Below are 14,645 nucleotides of genomic sequence, written 5' to 3'. Positions count from 1 at the left end.
AGACTAATGGGTGCTGTCAGTGCTATAGACATCCCAGAACTAGAGTATTTAGCCAACATAAAACACTAGAGTTCTGATTCTGTGTACATGTGAACTAGTACCAATATTTCTTTTTCTAAAAAATAAAAGCTTTGAATGTTCATTTTTCTATCATGAAACTATCTTTGTTATTTACTTAAATTATTTAATTAAAACTGATATGTATATCTCAGTGTCCACTAGAAGGACACTAATTAAGGAAGACTAAGTATCGAGGAAGAAATGGGAAATAGGATGAAAAAATGACGAAGAGCAGAGGCCAGTACATACATGAAAAATATTTGCCATCCTTATCCACCAGGGAAATGTTGGTCCAGACTATACTGATTTCACCTCAGGTGCATAAGAATGGAAGTAATATATATATATATATATATATATATATATATATATATATATATATATATTGAAAATACAAGCAGGTATAGCCTCAGTTATGTCTGCTGAAATGTAGATTGGCCGGGATACTATACAAATCAGTATGAAATAACTAAGTGTAAAACTACTGTATGATATTCTAGATGGGGATACGGTGTGGGACAATCGTCTATATTCTGTCAGTTATATTTTAAATAAACATTGATTGGCCAGTAGCCAGGCAGGAAGTATAGGCAGAAAAACCAGACAGAGAGTAGAGGTGGGGCAATGAGAACAGGAGTATTCTGGGAAAAAGGAAGCCCATTCCTCCACAGTTCTGTCCAGACACAGAAGAAGCAGGATATGACCTGCCCCATTGAAAAAGGTACTGAGCCATGTGGCTAACATATACTAGAATAATGGGCTAATGTAAGTTATAAGAGCTAGTATGGAGCCTAAGCTAATGGGCCAATCAGTTTATAACTTATGGAGACTTCTGTGTGATTCTTTGGGACCTAATGACTGTGGGAACTGGGCAGGACAAAAACGCCATTCATGTTACAGATATAGATATATATTACTTTATATACTATATGATATACTGTATGATCCTCGTGTACGTCCTTGTTTATTGAAGCACTTCAAAATAGCCAAGGTATGGATTTTGCCTGGGCGTCCATCAAAAGAAATGAGGATCACAATATGGTATACATGCTTAAGCATAAAGATGAATAGAATAACTTTCAGGAAACAGGATGGGAGCTGAAGATCATCATATCTAATTATGTTAGGGTCAGAAAAACAAATATTATGTGTCTTCTGTCATATACAGAACCTAAATTATGGTTATGTGCATATGGACATATGCATTCATGCACACAGATACTTATGACATGAAAGTAGGAGAGGGTTATTTGGGGAAAAGACTGATGGTGGAGGTGGGCAGACAGCAGTGGGTCACAGGAGTTTAATGTGATCAACAGCCATGATATAACTAAATGGAAATGGCATTATGAAACTTTGAATCATAATGATATGAGGATGATTTGTTAAAGGTAAACAGAAAATTAAAGATCATGTTCAGCTGGCAGAAAAATTTTAGTTCAGATTTCTTAATCATTATATTGTTTAAGAAGAAAACAAAATTTCAAAGGGTTGTGCATGCCACAAAGGGACTAGCCATCTATTGTGTTGGTGATTTTGATTTTTTGATACCTAAAAAGAGTAAGAGATAAATGAAAGGAAACTTGCATTTGCTGACCCTTTCTCCCCAAAGATTTACCTATCTTAAATTTCAATTCTGCATTAACATTCCACAGCACATACTAAAACAGTAAAAATTTTAAGTCATTTGAAGAACTTAACTCCTAATAAAGTTCAATTTTTCAACTGCAGGATAAGAAAACATAGATGTATAATGGGAAACACATTCTACGTAGTCTTTTCTATCAGAGCTGAGTTCCAGCCTCAGAATGTTGCCATATTCAATAACCTGATTTGCCTAGACTCCCCTTTTAGATCAGTTTTTAGTTGTTGTTTTGTTTTGCTTTTACAGAAAAGACAGTGTGTGAACAACAGAAAAGAGAGAAGGCAGAAGGAAATAAAGTTTTCACACTGGTACAGTATGTTCTTAAGTCAAGCTCTCAAAGATGGAAAATAGCCTAAGAAAAACAAGTACTGTAGAAGTTTATTATCCTCATATGTAACAGATTATTAGCTTGGGGTATGCTCATTAAGTTTTAGGACTTCAGCCCTGTGACCCTTCTCAGACGTGGCTTCAAGACTTGACGGTAATGTCATGTAATTAGTACACGCATCACTATGCAGAGATCAAAGCAGAGCCTGAAGACTTACCACAAAACATCAGACTGCATAGATGCCTGAGCACAGATCGAAGCACAGCCTAAAAATGTTACTACAAGCATCAGAACACAAAGATGCCTGAGCAGAGATCTAAACAGAGCCTAGAGATGTACCACAAAGCATCAGAATGCATAGATGCCTGAGCAGAGATCTAAACAGAGCCTGGAGATGTAGCACAAGCATCAGAATGCACAGATGCTTGACAGGACCCTTGCCTCATTATGAACCAAACACAAAATCATTAAGCAAATTTGAGACTTAGTGTTTAGCAAGGATGGCACACACAAATATGTTCAAGTGACACATTGACTTTCTTTTCACAACATCTTATGCCCTACAGAGTCTCAAGGTAAGAATACACACAACATACAGCCCTATCCTGAGAGAAAAGCAGGTGGTACAGTGTGGTTCCTGAAGCTCAGTCACTCAGGTGCAGCTCTGTGCCTTCCATTCAGGGTCTGGAAAATGAAGAAATGAATTTCTCTGTATGGTCCTTACAAACAAGGAAATCTCATAGTTATTGAGTAGGAGCACTCAGAAAATGAAAATAAGCTGCATATAACTCATAGTAATTGTAACAATTAGCTCTAAAACTCAAGATAAAAGTTTTAAGGATAACATCAAAACTCAGAATTGGGGGCTAGCGAGATGGTTCAGCAGGTAGGAGCACATGCTGCTCTTCAGAGGCCCCGAGTTTGGTTCCCAGAATGCACATTGGCAGGCTCACAACCACTCGTAATCACGGCTCCAGGGAATCCAGTGCCCTTTTCTGGACTGCTCAGGCACCTGCACAGAAAATATGCATAATTTTAAAACTAAAACTCTATTTAAAAAAAAAACTCAGAATTGAGCTATTTTCTTTTCCTACAATCTAAGTATAGGTAACTTCACAGTAATAAGTTTTCTGTAAACAGGTTGTATCATGATGTTTTCTTTAAGAAACTAGGGGAAAGTGAAACCACCATCCAATACCCATCATGAAATAAGAACAAAATGACATTCATCTAAATATTAGCAAAACAAATCTCGTATTAGATGAAAGAATACACCGGAACCATGACAGAGTTAGACTATAGGACTTGTGGACCAGTTCATGTGCAACGAGTTGAGGATGCCACACAAGTGGATTGCAAACACTAATAGCATGCACAGCTTCTTGTAGCCCAGAGGATGTTTTGGTACCATCTGGTGTCATCTGACCTGGGCTCCATTTCATTTCTTTAGTATTCACTGAGTGCTCCCTACATCAGGATGTGAGGTTTCTTCCTAGACAGGGTTTCCTGTGGTGGTCCCAAGCCACATCTACACTCCCTGCCATCCAGGTGAGAATTTTTTTTTCTTTCTTCAACTTTGAATAAATGCTATGGAGTTCACTTCAATCAGAACAACTCATGTCATGTGACATCCTTTATCCAGTTACTATGGTCAGGGAGGCAGAATGGACAATCAGAAACTAGAGGACATGTCTGTTGTCCAGAGTGGCCTGTACTCTGAGGAAACTATGGAATTACTTCTGGAGAAACAGCATTGACGTCCAAGAAACTCACATTTAAACAGCAGATGTGTTGCCACCTCTGTACTGACTGGTTTTGTGTGTCAGCTTGACACAAGATAGAGTCATCAGAGAGGAAGGAGCCTCAGTTGAGACCTGGTGGTATGGTGTTTTCTCAATTAGTGGTGAATGGGACAGGGCCCAGACAAAAACCAGTAACTTTCTTCACCAAGATATCACAAGAAATATCTCTAAGTGACATACTAAAACTCTTCTTCTCTGTAACTGCTTGAGCAAGCACCCCCCACCAATTCATCAAATCACATTCAACACCACTGTCTTTCATGCTCTTACTAGTATGGCCCATTAAGCTGCACTGAGTGTTCAACAACTTTTCTAATCCACAGTTCCAAGATCCATACACCTTCAATCAAAAACATAGTCAGGCTTATCACAGCAATATCCCAGTCCCTGGTACTAATTTCTGTCTTAGGTAGGGTTTCTATTGCTATGAAAAGACACCATGACCATGGCAACTCTTATAAAGGAAAACATTTAATTGGGGTGGCTCGCTAACAGTTTTAGAGGTTCAGCCCACTGTCATCATGGAACATGGCAGCATTCAGGCAGATATGGTGCAGAGAAACAGCTGAGAGTCCTACATCTTGCAGGCAACAAGAAGTCAACTGAGACACTGGGCAGTATTCTGAGCATAGGAAACTTCAACCCCTCCCCTCCCAGTGACACACTTCCTCCAACAAGGTCACACCCACTTCAACAAAGCCACATCTCCTAAAAGTGCCTCTCCCTATGAGATTATGGGGGCCAATTGCATTCAAACTACCTCAACCTGAGAAGCTCTTGGATGGATTAATAGAAAGTACTCCTTCATTCAAATAGCAATTCCATTTCATTGAACATGTGACATGAAAGATATATTTTGCTTTGGTTTGGTTCGGTTTAGGTTTTTAGTAATTGGTGTTTTTGGTTTTTTGTTTTTGGTTTTTTTTTTTTTTTTTTGGTTTTTCGAGACAGGGTTTCTCTGTGGCTTTGGAGCCTGTCCTGGAACTAGATCTGTAGACCAGGCTGGTCTCGAACTCACAGAGATCCGCCTGCCTCTGCCTCCCGAGTGCTGTGATTAAAGGCGTGCGCCACCATTGCCCAGCCTAGTAATTGGTGTTTTTTTTTCTTTTTTTATTTATTTATTAAAGATTTCTGCCTCCTCCCTGCCACCGCCTCCCATTTCCCTCCCCATCCCCCGATCAAGTCTCCCTCCCTCATCAGCTCGAAGAGCAATAAGAGTTCCCTGACCTGTGGGAAGTCCAAGGACCACCCACCTCCATCCAGGTCTAGTAAGGTGAGCATCCAAACTGCCTAGGCTCCCGCAAAGCCAGTACATGCAGTAGGATCAAAAACCCATTGCCATTGTTCTTGAGTTCTCAGTAGTCCTCATTGTCTGCTATGTTCAGCAAGTCCGGTTTTATCCCATGCTTTTTCAGACCCAGGCCAGAGGGCCTTAGTGGGTTCCCGATAGAACATCCCCATTGTCTCAGTGTGTGGGTGCACCCCTCGAGGTCCTGAGTTCCTTGCTCGTGCTCTCTCTCCTTCTGTTCCTGATTTGGACCTTGAGATTTCAGTCCGGTGCTCCAATGTGGGTCTCTGTCTCTGTCGCCTTTCATCACCTGATGAAGGTTAATATTCAGGGGGATGCCTATATGTTTTTCTTTGGATTCACCTTCTTATTTAGCTTCTCTAGGATCGCAAATTATAGGCTCAATGTCCTTTATTTATGGCTAGAAACCAAATATGAGTGAGTACATCCCATGTTCCTCTTTTTGGGTCTGGCTTACCTCACTCAGGATAGTGTTTTCTATTTCCATCCATTTGTATGCAAAATTCAAGAAGTCCTTGTCACTGTCACTAAGACAAAAAGGCAACCCACTCACTGGGAGTAATTGGTGTTTTTAAACTTCATTGGATCTTCAAAAGTTTCTGAAATGGACAGAAAATCAATTGTCATTGTTTCAATGTTTTGGCAAAATTCCTTTGTAAAGTAGGCGTCTAAATATGAATTAGCTTTTTATGTATGTTCAGACTATACTTACATGAGTCTAGTTCTCTGCAAAGATATCATTGCCAATTTTTTAAAAAATTAATCCAATAAAACAAACAACTAATTTAATCTCCTTATGTTTAATCAAGAACCAATTACTAAACCAATTACTAAATGTCTATGTCATTGAGTTGGTAATAGGTGAGTTTAGAGAGGAAGAAATCACGTGTTTTCTTGAAAGATAAGTGATTTGCCACACCTCCCAACAATATAGAGACCAGGGCAGGAGGAATACAGATTCAATGACAGACGACACCCTGGGCTATGTAGAAAGAAAATGATTAAAGGGGGACAGAACGTAAATGAATTGTGTGAAATAATTGCTTGTTTCTTGCTCTTTCATTGGCCAACTTCACATTCACGTGTAGCTTCATCAGATCAACTTGTTGTTTGGGACTCACAAACCCACAATATAAATGCTAGCACTTGCCAAGAGTTAAGTATAGGATTATGCAGGCAGTTTTCATATGTAAATGTGCACCGTGAAGCTCATGGAAACATTCAAAACCAGGAGCTCTTGCCCCTAAAATGTGAACATCGACTCTTAAAATTTATCTTCTTTGGCCATCTGGTCATCATGCTAAATGACCTCAGAGAAAAATTGTCTCACATCTCCATGTCTTGAGAGAAGATAAATTGTTGTTGTTACTGGCTTGCATTAATTTTATTTTTCAAAGGAGCCAGCGGAGGGGCAGTGACATTAGCAATCCCAGGAGGAAATAATCACAGTGCATGTATATTACTTTGCCCTGGAATGGCTTCCTCCTAAGCATTCCCTCCTAATCTGTTTCAGCATTGATGTCAGATGCCGTGTGATTCTTTTCAAAAAATAGATTCAGAATATACAAAAAGATGTTTGTGCATTCTCTTATCTTCTTACCGAGGCTGTCTCTCAGTCCCCCTTTTATTTTAATTGTACCATGTCGTCCTCTGCCCAAATCTCTTCCCAGACAATTAATGCAAAGGACAACACAGAGTTCCTTCTATTTTTAAAACAAAATATAAAAGCATCAATCCTCCCTATGGTTTCCACACTCGCCTATCTTAACATATTTGAATATCTTTTTCACAAATTTCTACAGGAAATTTTGCTTCTCTGTTTCAGAGAGAGAGATCACATGTCATTTTAGTTATAGAAAAGCAGATGCTGACTGAGCAACTGTTGGGGCACTGACCAAAGTAATATTTTAGAAATTTCAAAATCACATCTGTATCTCTTCCTCTTTAAGTGTAGTTGTGCTTCAGATGATAATTTCAGTGGGAATCCGCCTCAGAATTCTGCAGTCAGAAGAGAAATGTTAATTGCCAGACTTCAGGGGCAAGTACCTCCACCATTGCACTTCTTCCAGCTGCCTCCTTTTTCTTCAAAGAGTCAGAGGGGGACAGCACAAGGTGCCTCCAAACAAAACCCTTCATCGACCAATATTAATGTCTCTTGCTTAATTTACTTTGTAACAGGCCACAAAACAAAAGGCTGTTTCTCAAGGACAGCTTTGCTTTATATTCATGCAGAGACATATGCCAAGTCAATTTAGTAATTACATGGCCAGAGAAGTGGTCGGCTTTTTATTCTACAGAAATGGATAACTAACCCAGAGACAGATGGTCCCAGAGAAAGCAAAGCTAATGGTTCTGCAGTCTGCAGCCACCCCAGGAGGAACACCTTTGCAGCTGGTCATCAGGAGGAAGGGGTGTTGGCCATGAGTACTGTGCACACACACACACACACACACACACACACACACACACACACACACGGGGGGGGGGGGAGGATATGATGTTTGTAATGTTGTGATGTTGTATTTGGGGGTCCCTTCACAGCTCTGCAGTGATACTGTCTGCAATCATGAGATCTCAGATCCAAATCTCTGCCCCTTTCTATTCATAACCTTCAGAAAGAAGAAGGTTACCGTAGCATGATAAAGGGGCTTAAAGCACACACGTCTCTGACTATTTAAGGATTACTGTCTTTAGGATTACTAACAAGAAGCATTCGCAGTGCACTTCTCCCCATCGTCCACTATGAATCTGAAGAAGTTGGAAGCGTCATTTAGAGTCATTTCTGGAGATGGCATAAATCAGATACTTCACTGCCAAGGGACTAATCAATATGGTCAGGTAATGTTAATTAGCATGATGGATCCCAGGCTTGATTCTTATAGATTTTGAATAGTAATATAATCCCTCAAAATAAGACTTCCTTCATCCACTACAGAACCAAGATCGCCTTCAATACTGAGACACACATTTCCCTGGCTGCTATAATGAGAATTTTCAAGCGAACCTCATAGCCACTTCATTCACAGGTACCCATTCTTTGCACCAGCCCACGCCCACTGATGTGACATAGTTTCAACTCTGTACCTTTATTTGGTTCACTAGGGCATCCCTGTCATTGCACCCTGTGGGTTTAGTTGATGTTCCTCTTGCGATGCTATCAGCATTCAACTTGTCCTTCTCCCTGAGGAGCATTGATTCCAGAGTGATTTCCCAATGCTCCACACACAAATCACTGAGTAGTCTTTTTTCTGAGAGACTGAACCTCAACTGCCTTTTTAAGAAAACAGGAGAATTTTGCTAGATCCTCCTCCATTCTGGGATAGTCCTCTGTCTTCATATGATGACGTTATCCATGTTTGTGTGGTATACAGATATAGTGTCTTTAACAAGGGCACTTTCTCAGGTTAATTATAAAAGGCATGATACAGAACTTTTTATCATAATATTAATACATATGATCACTTCCTATATTATCTAAATCATCTCTAAAACCTAATGTTATAATACTCAATACAGTTTGCTAAATAAATGTCAATGACTTCCTAGCCTCAGTCTGAAATTTAAACCTCTTAATAATGGGTAAGAGTTTTACAGAAAATGTTGATATCAATTATCATAAAAATTCATAAAACAAATCTCAAGTAGAGAAAACATCCTTCTAAAAAGTACAGTTTGCCTTCAATTTTTAAAAATATTATTGTCTCTTTAGACTTCCATCTTATTAGCTCAGAACACTGATGTATTTAAGGTTTTCATTCAAATAAATGGGGACAGAAGGAGTTACCAAGCTGAGAAAACTAGCCAGATGTCCCTCTTACCCACTGTTCTGATCTCATTTCCATTGTTGTAATAAAATATCCTGACAAAAATCAACACAGAGGAGGAATAGGCTTATTTAGCCTTGAAAATCCAGGTTACAGCCTATCAGTTTGGGGAAGTCAAGTCAGGAACTCAAGCAGCTTGTCCCGTCCTCAGTCACGAGCATAGGGAAGCAATGTCCCCATCCTTACTGCTTGGTTACTCATGCCCAGCCACTATTCTTCACTTAGACAGTTGGGGACTCAGTTTATAAAATTGTGCCACCCACATTCATATAGGATCTTTCACCTCACCTCAAGGTAGGCAGTCAAGATAGATTCCTACAAAGAAGGCAGATCTAGACAATTTCCCAGTTGTGACACTCGTCCCAGGTGATTCTAGGTTAAAGCGAGTTAATATGTGAAGCTAATGATTAAAGTCTCGCAGCTTCCCACTTCTATTTGTGACAATTTCACATGGCTCTAGACTGGCCAAGCAATACCGCACAGACTAAACTACTCTGAATAAAACATCCGTGGCCATAAAGTTGTGAGACTCACATCAGTCTTGACCAAAGGGGCACAGTGGTATTCCTGCTGTGCCCAAAGGTGTCAGTGCCCACTCAGTGCAGCTGGTGAACTTGCCAGTTTTTCTCACGGAGAGTTCCAAGAAAGCCAGGCTGAAATAATGGTAAAAGCAGGGCTGCCACAGAGCACATGCCTTACAGAGGGCTTTGAAACATCCGTCGCATTTGGTTCTTTGATTCAGGATGTCAAAGGCCCATGTAGATTACAAGTGTCAGACACACAACACACTTAGGAGCCTCTTCAAGAAGTCCTCTCCAAGACTCATGATGTCCTCAAATATACAGGAACCCAACTATGAGCATGGCTTAGGCTCAGCCTGGAGCCTTCAACATAGTCAAATGTGAGATGAGCTTTGCTCAAAACAGGACAACGAAACAAACAACTGTCCTGAGAGTCTGTTCGTCGTTCACGGTTTGTCCTGGAAAACATTAGCTAAAATGTGCTTTGCAACCAAAATGTTCACTCATGTGGAGGCAGGCACATTCAGCACCGTGAAATGAGCACCTCTCCACAGTCCATAAAGCAGCCCACCCTGTGTCTCCCACCGACTTTCCTCTTCATGGCATTCCCCCCAAGCACTTCTACATCTCAGGGCGTTAAAACTGGTGGTGCCTTCAGAGTCCCGGCAATTTTGATGCCATGGAGCTCCGGGGTCTTTCTGACTTTCTCCCACTCGGGTGGCTGAGGAAGCATCCTGCTCATGGATTACTAAAATTCAAAAGCCGGATAATAACGCAGTTTAAAAACAGCCTCCAAAGCTCTGCCTGTACTCCATCTTCTCCCTCTGTAAAGATATGTTCTCAGGCTGTGAGAGCACAAATTTCATGGGAGCATTGAAGCTATGGCCCAATCCCCTGCGAAGGTCTCGTTTGGAAATAAGCATTTCCTGCAGAGAGAATATGGACAACCCAGAGAAAATGTGGCAGCCATTATCTATAATTTTAATGCATATGATTAAAAATATTCTAATCTAGGACTGGCAAAACAGCAGTTTCCTTTTTTGTGATCTTGCACTAAGCGCTTCAAATGAATGCAGGAGTCTCTTTTACGACCATTTGATTCACTTTTTGGCATGCTCCAATTTCTGTATGGGATGTCTGAGAATGGTTTTATTTTATTTTTTAATTTAAAGAGAATTCTTTACCTCATATATAATAATTAAACTTTAGAATGGTGTATGTGTGGATAGGTATGCCTTAAAAACATAATGCTAAGTAATATTGGAAGGGGTATGTTTTGCTGCTCCAGCAGATAGCTGTATGTTCTCATACAAATATATGTTCTCGCTGCATACATCAACAAGAATGTGCTGGAATTCCAGATAGTTTGGGGCATGAATATTCAGGTTATTTATGATGGAACAAGCTCATCACTCATACGGAGGCAAATGACTGTGACCTGCCAGCCCTGAGCAATAAGGAAGCTTCCAGTGAAGCATGGGGATGCAGAGCAAATGTTCCTCAGAGGGTGTAGGCCTGAGCAGAGGAAAGACTGAAGAGGCAGGAAAAGCATCTCATCCTTCCATTCTAAGAAGGGACAAGCTACCAGGGAGCTGTGATGTTCTGCCTTCCTTGGTTTGAGCATGACCCCCAAAGAGTCCCACGTAGCCATCTTAGTCCTGGTGTGGGTGTGCTGAGGGTGATGAAATCACTAAGAAACTTGGCCTGGTGATAAACTCTTAGGTTAAGGGATTATACTCATAAAAGTGATTGTGAGGTGCCAATCTCTAGTTTCCCATTTGGCCTTGTGAGTTGTTCCAATTGAACCTAATCCTACCATCCACTATGATGCCAAACTGAGGCCAGTGCCATCCATGTCATTGAATCTCCAGATTTATAAACTACATAATAACCTCTTCATAAAGTTAGCTTGGCCAGGCGGTGGTGGTGCATGCCTTTAATTACAGTCCTCAGGAGGCAGAGGCAGGCAGATCTCTGTGAATTTGAGGCCAGCCTTGCTGCGGCCAGTGAGCCTGGATGGCCAAGACTGGCGGGGGGGGGGGGGGGGTGCCGGGATTGAGACACAGAGGGAGAACAGCAACCTTTATTTTGTCCAGCAACCTGTTATAGCTCTACTCCTTCTGTGGAAACCCACTGGCCAGAAAGAACACAAACATCCTTGTTAATTACAGACCACAAGGAAGTTCCTCTGTCAGTTAAGGGGAGTGAGGGCAGCTGGATCACAACAACTCCCCCCACTTTATTTTATAATACCTTACCTGTCATGGGGAATAGCCCTCTAATATTCCCTGTCTTAGGTAGCATCCTACCCCAAAGTATTGCCCGTCCGTGGCTACCCAGACACCATAGCCCTAAACCAAGTATCCCCAGGACTGACAGAGCCAAGGAGCCAGACCGGTGCTGCAACCATCTAGCATGCACTAACTGGGTGGTAAAAAAAAAAAAGTGCAGTATTCCAAACCCCTCTCATATGATGATTGAGTTCCATAACAGTAGCAGAAGCATGCAATACAGTGCCATGAGTAACACACATAACATGATTAACTGTTGAGAAGTCCAAAAGTCCACTTGCTCCTGAACCAGAGCTACTTGTTGGTTTAAGGTCAATATGCCCAATTGAATATGTCCATTAATATAATTTTGAATGTCCAAGCATTGTTGACTCTTTCAGCCTGCTGGTTAACAGTCTCAGCCGTCTGCATAATCTGTGAACTTCTGCCTATCTTCTATGGTTTGCTGATACTCCTGACACTGCTGTGGTGTCCCCCAGGCTGGGCACCCACTGGGTCAGGGCAACATGCCTAGCAAAGCTCTGCTCCAGCTGCCTTCTGGCCCCAGACACACTCTCTCTGGGTCAAAACTGCTGCATGGAGTGGAGCAGAACTCAGGGAAGTAGGCTTGCTGCCCCTGCTCCGGAACCATTGAAGGAGCCCCACTTTAAAAATCTTTTAGGGAATTTGGGCGTCATCAACCTGTCTGGCTACTTTCTGCTGAGCAGGGGTGCTGCATTCTTGCGAGTATTTTATATCAACATTTCAGAGGTTCTCAGTGATTCAAACCACATAAATTTGTAATGATTCCACAGGTGCTCATCCTCTGTGGAGACAAAAGCAAAACCTCTTTTCCAAAGCATCAAATCCTTAGACCCATATTTTAAAAGTCAAAATACCTTTCTTAGCAGTTCCCAGATCAAATGTCTTTCTCCAGTCCAGAACACAAATGACAACGCAATCAACATAATAACACAATAACATATATCTCTACACATTCTATCTTTTGAGCCCTCAATTCACCCTCCTGCCTCCTTTTCATTACTTCCCTACTGGCCAATCTTCCAGAGGGCATCCCTCAGAGCATCTCTGGGGATAAAGACACACATACTCCTTTTAATCTGATTTGGCTTATTCCCAGTCTGGAACATTTAAATCCCCTCCTGCACAAAATCTTTGGCTATCTTCCTTGTTACTTCCCTGCCTTGTTGCTTTAAGAGTTTCAGTTACTTTTTGAGGCCTTTCAATTCACCCTCCCGCCTCTTTATACTTGCTTATCTTTTGGAGGATGTTCCTCAGAATTATCTCTGGGGATTAAAAATAAAAACACTTTACCTTCCCCAATATGCTCCTCGATTTAGCCAGCAGCTGGAGTGACCCCGTTCACGTATCCCCACTTTCCAGATCTTGGTGGAACCTCCACTTGCTGCGGCCAGCACAGCCTGGATAGCCAAGACTGGCAAGGGGGGGGGATGCCGGGATTGAGACATAGAGGCTTCTCTTTTGTCCAGCAACCTTTTATAGCTCTACTCCTTCTATGGAGACCCATCAGCCAGAAAGAACACAAGCATCCTTGTCAATTACAGACCACAAGGAAGTTCTGCTGTCAGTCAAGGGGAGTGAGGGCAGCTGGATCACAACAAACCTGGTCTACAAGAGCAGTTCTAGAACAGGCTCCAAAGCTACAGAGAAACTCTATCTGGAAAGAAAGAAAGAAAGAAAGAAAGAAAGAAAGAAAGAAAGAAAGAAAGAAAGAAAGAAAGAAAGGAAGGAAGGAAGGAAGGAAGGAAGGAAGGAAGGAAGGAAGGAAGGAAGGAAGGAAGGAAGAGAGGGAGTGAGTGAGCCTGTCTTGGGTATTTTGTTGTCATGGTGAAATCCAGACTAATGCTTAAACAAACAGTGTTTAACAACTATCTGTATCATAAACCTTTCAAAGTTCATCATCAGGAAAAGTAATGTTCTTTCATTCATAGAAACAAAGCAACACATTAAAAAATAAAATAAAAGTTCATGGTGGACTATGGCCTATGCTCAAATTTGAAGGAAAGAAAACTATTAAATATTAAGTAATTAAATAAACTTGGTTGATATTTTAATATCAACCAAACTGCCATGCAACCAACCAGAAGAACAATTCCAGTGAATGTCAACTAAGCCTTTCATTTGGGATAACATTTAACAGTTTTTCCTCCCTGTCTGTTAGACATTCTATTTCCTTGGAAGGTGAAACTTTCCACAAGGACTTTTCTGCAGATAAGCCTCATTAGGAACATAAGGTGAAGATACACCAATATGGAAGTCTTGGTATTTGAAATCACTGTGTCATGCCGAAGGCAGCGTCGGGGTTGATTTCTGAGCTCTCTCTGCTTCTATTTATAACAGCAGCTGACTACAGAAAAGTAAATGTGGTGAAACAAATGCAGTCAAAATGGCAGAGAAAGGAAAGGTTATTTTGAAATTCTCTTATAATCAACACACACTATGCCAAGTGATAAGCATTAAAAAAACATTAAACTAAATACAACTGCTCAAAGTTTCAGTATTTATATAGCCACTCTATTATCATTGCTGTGCCATTGTTAGAGGATGTAACAATGCCACATTAAAATAGGTAGGAGTAATCACTGTGTATTATGCATACATATGGAAATGTCAAGGGCAAACTCAGTAAGTAAAAATTAGCCAGTCTGTGTAACAAAAAAAAAAAATTGACAAATAAGAAAAAAATTGTGTTCTAAGGTTCCAGTTCCTCTTTTGCCACCTCAATGGGACTAAGAGCAAGGCTACCATTGGCTGTCTTCTTCAGGGGTGAGTAGATGCATCCAAGTCACAGTGGCTGAGCATTCCCAGGTGCGATCAACACCTCCAAGGTCATGCCTTAGAGAA

Source organism: Microtus pennsylvanicus, chromosome 1 (genome assembly GCF_037038515.1).
Source record: "Microtus pennsylvanicus isolate mMicPen1 chromosome 1, mMicPen1.hap1, whole genome shotgun sequence".
Taxonomy (NCBI): Eukaryota; Metazoa; Chordata; class Mammalia; order Rodentia; family Cricetidae; genus Microtus; species Microtus pennsylvanicus.
This window is presented reverse-complemented; position numbering follows the sequence as displayed.